This window comes from Arachis ipaensis, chromosome B10 (assembly GCF_059453495.1).
Source record: "Arachis ipaensis isolate K30076 ecotype BB chromosome B10, ASM5945349v1, whole genome shotgun sequence".
NCBI classification, from domain to species: domain Eukaryota; kingdom Viridiplantae; phylum Streptophyta; class Magnoliopsida; order Fabales; family Fabaceae; genus Arachis; species Arachis ipaensis.
Genome location: NC_142435.1, coordinates 97,726,967 through 97,733,704, shown reverse-complemented (window position 1 = coordinate 97,733,704; position 6,738 = coordinate 97,726,967). Strand labels below are relative to the sequence as shown.

Here is a 6,738-nt window from a genome sequence, read left to right as displayed (position 1 = left end):
CTGTTGGTCCTTCCATGAGAGATTTGGATGATTTCTTCATGAAGGATTATAGGTGTTTCCATAGGGTTCTCCCATGTAATTCACCTCTTCCATTCCAGGGTTCTCAGAGTCATAGGCTTCTTCTTCAGAGGAAGCTTCCTTAGTATTGCCTGATGCAGCTTGCATTCCGGACAGACTCTGAGAAATCATATTGACTTTTTGAGTTAATATTTTATTCTGAGCCAGTATGGCATTCAGAGTATCAATCTCAAGAACTCTTTTCTTCTGAGTTATCCCATTGTTCACAGGATTTCTTTCAGAAGTGTACATGAACTAGTTATTTGCAACCATTTTAATGAGTTCCTGGGCTTCTTCAGGCATCTTCTTCAGATGAAGAGATCCACCAGCAGAGTTATCCAATGACATCTTGGACAGTTCAGACAGACCATCATAGAATATACATATGATGCTCCATTCTGAAAGCATGCCAGAAGGACACCTTCTGATCAACTGCTTGTATCTTTCTCAAGCTTCATAGAGGGATTCGCCTTCCTTCTGTCTGAAGGTATGGACTTCCACTCTAAGCTTACTCAATTTTTGAGGTGGAAAGAACTTGCCAAGAAGGCATTGACTAGCTTTTTCCAAGAGTTTAGGCTTTCTTTAGGTTGTGAGTCCAGCCATGTCCTAGCTCTGTCTCTTACAGCAAAAGGGAAGAGCATAAGTCTGTAGACCTCAGGGTCAACCCCATGGGTCTTAACAGTGTCACATATTTGCAAGAATTCAGCTAAAAACTGATGAGAATCTTCCAATGGAAGTCTATGATACTTGCAGTTCTGCTGCATTAGAGAAACTAATTGAGGCTTAAGCTCAAAGTTGTTTGCTCTAATTTCAGGAATTGAGATGCTCCTTCCACAGAAGTCAGAAGAGGGTACAATGAAGTCACCAAGTATCTTCCTTGCATTGTTGGCATTGTTGTTATTTTCGGCTGCCATGTCTTCTTCCTTTTCGAAAATTTTTGTTAGGTCCTCTCCAGAGAGTTGTGCTTTAGCTTCTCTTAGCTTCCTCTTCAAGGTCCTTTCAGGTTCAGGATCAGCTTCAACAAGAATGCCTTTGTCCTTGTTCCTGCTCATAAGAAAGAGAAGAGAACAAGAAAGTATGGAATCCTCTATGTCACAGTATAGAGATTCCTTGAGGTGTCAGAGGAAAACAAGAATAGAGGGATGAGGTAGGTAGATAAGAATTCGAACATATGAAGAAGGAGAAAGAGTCCAAATTGCTAATTGAGGAGGAATGTTAGTCCTTAAATAGAAGAAGGTGAGGAGGGGAAAAATTTTTCGAAAACAAATTTTTAAATAAAACTAAAAATTTTAAAATAATTAAAAAGAATTTTGAAAAAGTGGTTGATGGTTTTTCGAAAGTTAAAAGTGAGAAAGTGGTTAAGTGATTTTGAAGAAGATTTTGAAATCAATAATCAAAATGATATGATTGAAAACTATTTGAAAAAGATGTGGTTGAGAAGATATAATTGAGAAGATATGATTGAAAAATGATTTAAAAAGAAATTTTTGAATTAATGATATGATTGAGAAAATATGATAGGAATTTCTTTTTAAAATTAATGACTTGGCTAACAAGAAATTTAAAAGATATGATTCTAAAATTCAAATATTGAACCTTTCTTAACAAGGAAGTAACAAACTTGAAATTTTTGAATCAAATCATTAATTGGTAGCCAGGATTTTCAAAAATAGTGAGAGAAGAATGAAAAAGATTTGATTTTGAAAAAGATATGATTTGAAAAAGATATGATTTGGAAAGGATTTGATTTTGAAAAATTATGAAGATTTGAAAAAGATTTGAATTAAAAACTAACTTACCACCCTTGTGCTGTCCTGGCTTTAAACGCCCAGAATGGTATCCATTCTGGCGTTTAACGCCCATTTGGCTACCTCCTTGGGCGTTAAACGCCCAGCCAGGTACCCTGGCTGGCATTTAAATTCCAGAATTCCTTCTTCACTGGGCGTTTTGAACGCCCAGCTTTTTCTCTGTGATTCCTCTGCTGCATGTTCTGAATCTTCAATTCTCTGTATTATTGACTTGAAAAGATATAATTTTGAAAATTTTTTGAATTTTTAATGATGAGAGAGAACAACAACAAAATGAAACTAATCATGAAAAACTAAAATCAAATAAACAATGCATGCAGGAACACGTTGAATGTCAAGATGAACAATCATATTATTTTTTTAAGAAAAGAAAGACATGCAAGACACCAAACTTAGAAATTTTTATATTAGAGACACTAACAAATTGAGAATGCACATGAGAAAGAACAAAAGACACAAAACAAGTGAATTTAAAGATCAGACCCAATAAAATCATCAAGAACAACTTGAAGATCAATGAAGAACATAATGCATATGTTTTAGAAGAATGCAAGAAAATTAAAAATATGTGAAACACCAAACTTAAAATGTGACACTAGACTCAAACAAGAAACACAAATTATTTTTTTATTTTCATGGTTTTATTAATTTTTTTTTGTATTTTTTGAAAATTATTTGGAAAAAGAAAAATAAGGATTTCAAAATTTTAAATAAGAATTCCAGGAATCATGCAATGTTAGTCTAAAGCTTCAGTCTAAAAAGATTAGACATGGCTAGCTAAGCTTCAGCAGGACATTACATACAATAGCCAAATTGATGGGAATCAATTAGCTCCTGTGATGATAAAAGCATCATCTGAAACTCTAGAATTCATTCTTAAAAATTATGAAGAACATAGACTAATTTATTTTTTTTGAAAATTTTTCGAAAATAAAAAGAACAAAAACAAAAAGCTTAAAATTAAAATAAAATTACCTAATCTGAGGAACAAGATGAACCGTCAGTTGTCCAAATTCAAACAATCCCCGGCAACGGCGCCAAAAACTTGGTGCACGAAATCACAATCACACTTTTGCAATTCTGCACAACTAACCAGCAAGTGCACTGGGTCATCCAAGTAATACCTTACGTGAGTAAGGGTCGATCCCACGGAGATTGTTAGCTTGAAGCAAGCTATAGCCATCTTGTAAATCTTAGTCAGGCGGATTCAAATGGTTATGAATTTTGATAATTAAAAGATAAATAAAACATAAAATAAGATAGAGATACTCATGTAATTCATTGGTAGGAATTTCAGATAAGCGTATGGAGGTGCTTTACTCCTTCTGAATCTCTGCTTTCCTACTGCCCTCATCCAGTCATTCATACTCTTTTCCATGGCAAGCTGTATATTGGAGGATCACCGTTGTCAATGGCTACCGTCCTTTGACGAACGGATTTCTGCTAGTAAAGAAATTTTCATAAAAATAATCGCGTTGTAAGTATAGTTTCTAAACCAACAAGAATCCTTTTGTACAAAAGTTTTGTTTGTCACTAAAGCAAACCCAATAAATTGATAACCGAAGTATTGAAATCTCGGGTCGTCTTCTCAAGGAAGTGCAGGGAAGTATGATTTATTATTGGTTATGCAAAGGTATACTTTTGGGGTTTTTAAAAGGTTTGAACAAGTAATTTAATTGACAAGAAAAGCAAATTGATAATTAATAAAACTCTTGGCAAGGTATGAGAATTAGAAGTCCTATCCTAGTTATCCTTATCAACGATGATGAGAATTGGGTTTTAATCCCACTGAGTTAACCTTTGCTGAATAAAGGAAGGACAAGTGGACTAATCAAGTTGATCCTCAGGTCCTAGTCAATTCCTAAGGAAAGACTAGAGTTATTGGAATTTGAATCAATTAGCAAAAATAACAATTATCAATCACGATGAGTTTGATAACTCAAGAGTCTCTAATTAATCAATTAAGACCAAGAATATAAAAAGCTAAATAAAAAATCATAAATATGAAATACCTCAATTGCATTAATAAAAGAAAATCAATTTAGACATAAAGAGTTCATAAACTAAAGTGATAAAATAAATAAAAAGAACATTGAACCTGTGATTGAAGAAGATGAAATCCCAATCCTAATATAAATCCTAATCCTAATCCTAATCCTAATCCTAAGAGAGAGGAGAGAACCTCTCTCTCTAAAAATACATCTAAAACCTAAAATTATGAATTATGAATGTTGTATTCTGTATATCTTTTGATTCCTTCATTCTCTGGCTTATATTTTGTGTTTCTGGCTTGGATTTGGGCCGAAAAAGGGTCCAGAAATCGCTGGGGGCGTTTTCTGCAGATTTTTGTACGTGGCGTCTGTCACGTGTCCGCGTGGGTCACGCGTTTGCATCATCTGGGAGTTTTTCTTGTCACGCGTACGCGTCGGTCACGCGTACGCATCATTTGCGTTCTGCTCAAGGCGCGCGTCCGCGTCATCCACGCGTTCGCGTCGCTGTATTTTCGCGCTAGGCACGCGTTCGCGTTGTCCATGCGTTCGCGTCGCTGCCTTTTTCTTCAAAACTCCATTTTTGTGCTTTCCTTCCATTTTTGTATGTTTTCTTTTGTCCTTTGAGTCATTCCTGCCCTATGAGATCTAAAAATACTTAACACACAAATCACGGCATCGAATGGTAATAAAGGGTAATTAAAATTAATATTTTAAAGCATAGGAAACATGTTTTTCACATATATCATAAAATAAGGAAGAAAAAGTAAAACCATGCAATTTACATGAATAAGTGGGTGAAGGGTTAAACAAATCACTTAAGTAAAGCACAAAATACATCATAAAATATGGGTTTATCAACCTCCCCACACTTAGACAATAGCATGTCCTCATGCTAAATCCTAGTGAAAGAGTAAAGTTAGAATGGTGGAATCTCATGCAGTGCAATCTATTCTAGATACAAACTACCTACATGAATTAAGCAATTTTAATTATTATCCACCTATATATATATATATATATAGCTTACATGTGGTTAATTTGATTCATGTTTTCAAGGAATCATATATGTATAGCCAAACCTAAATCATGTTAAAGCACTGTCACAATTGAGTTGGGTTAAGATATTTCATAAGCTTGCAAGACAGTTAAATATTTAAACAGAGATATATGGTGATGAGCTATTGAACCCTCACTGGATTTTGTGTTTACTCTCTAGTCACTCAGTGTTTATTGGGTTAATCACTCTATTCTTTTCTATTCTTTCTTCTTAAAACTTTATTCTTCATCTAACCAATCAACAAATATTGAATATAGACATACAAAGATCATGAGGTCTTTTAAAGGTTGTAATGGGGTCAAGGTAAGGGTAGGGGTATATATAAGGCCAAGTGAGCTATAAGTTGAATCCTTAATTAGTCTAAGGTCTCACTTAACATATAAATATTCTATATAATTTATAACTTCCCTGGGGTTCCCAATTTTTCTCTTTCTTAATACATACTCATGTACCAATTTTAATTTTGATTCTTATCTCATGTGCATTGATTTCTTTACTAAACTTATCATTGAGATAATTTTGTCCCCTTATTTACTTAGGTAAAAAGGATTTTTTTTATGCAATTATGTAGTATGCAATATGCAGTGCTAATGTAGATGCTATGAATAATTCCAGGTTCAATGAAAATAAAATAAAATAAAAACAAACAGCACGAAATAAAATTGAAAAAGGAGCGATCATACCATGGTGGGTTGTCACCCACCTAGCACTTTTAGTTATAGTCCTTAAGTTGGACATTTGATGAGCTTCCTACTATGGTGGCTTGTGCTTGAATTCATCCAAAAATCTCCACCAGTGCTTGGAATGCCAACAGCCTCTGAGGTCCCAAACTAGGCATGTAAAGCCCTTGAGCAGCTTTAAACAGATTCTCAGGCTCCCGGGGTGTTGAATGTCAGAACAGATTCCAGGATCCCAAACCTTGCTTTTATATCTGCCTTTGTTTCGATCTATATTTTTCCAGCTGGGCGGTTTGGAAATTGTATTCTCACCAAGATGACCAAACGTCTTCCAAGACCCATTCAATTGAACTTGACACCAATCCTTGCACTTCAAATTGAAGCGTGGAACCTTATTGAATCTTGCATACCAGCTCTGAGTGTGAACCATTTCCCTTTTACTCTTAAAGCCGCAGAGAGCTCTAAGCTGGCCATCTGTTTCAAGCAAACCATATTCAAGTGGAAAAGTAAAGATAAAGGTTAAGGATTTTACCCACTCGAAGTTTGAATTGGGCGGTAACAGCCTTGGGATAGGTGTTTCCAATGGTTCCGCAAGCTCTACTCCCTTGTGTTCCTCTGTGAATTCCTCTACTTCCTTGCAAACTTTTTCAAATTCAGCCATGTCTTGATCAAAGTCCTCAAATTCGTCCTCACCATCACTCAAGTCATAAGTTGGAGGTTGAGAAAAATCTACCTCCACATCACCTTCGTATTCACTTGGGTAAGATTCTTCAGGCTCAAGGAGTTCAGTTGTGGATGCAAGTTCATTACTAGGAGGGCTTGATTCATGATTATCAATGCTAAGGGATGATGCGTATTTTCAGAAAACGGAAAACGAATTCCAAATACACAAAACTAACCAGCAAGTGCACCGGGTCGTATCAAGTAATAAAACTCACGGGAGTGAGGTCGATCCCACAGGGATTGAAGGATTGAGAAATTTTAGTTTAGTGGTTGATTTAGTCAAGCGAATCAAGAGTTGATTTGAGTGGTTTGTATTCGACAGAAGCTAAATTGCATGAAATTTAAAAGGGAGAGGGACAATTACAGTAAATTAAAGAGCATAGAAAGTAAATGTGCTGAATCTTAAAGTGCAAGTAATATAAATT

The 6,738-nt window shown here is 35.2% G+C and overlaps 1 non-coding gene across 1 annotated transcript; it reads left to right on the top strand.

Annotated features, from left to right (window-relative positions):
• The first annotated feature begins 463 nt into the window (after positions 1–463).
• On the top strand, positions 464–567 carry LOC148581005 (small nucleolar RNA R71). Its single transcript, XR_015897312.1, has one exon. It is a non-coding gene; the product is annotated as a small nucleolar RNA R71 (small nucleolar RNA).
• Positions 568–6,738: the final 6,171 nt, after the last annotated feature.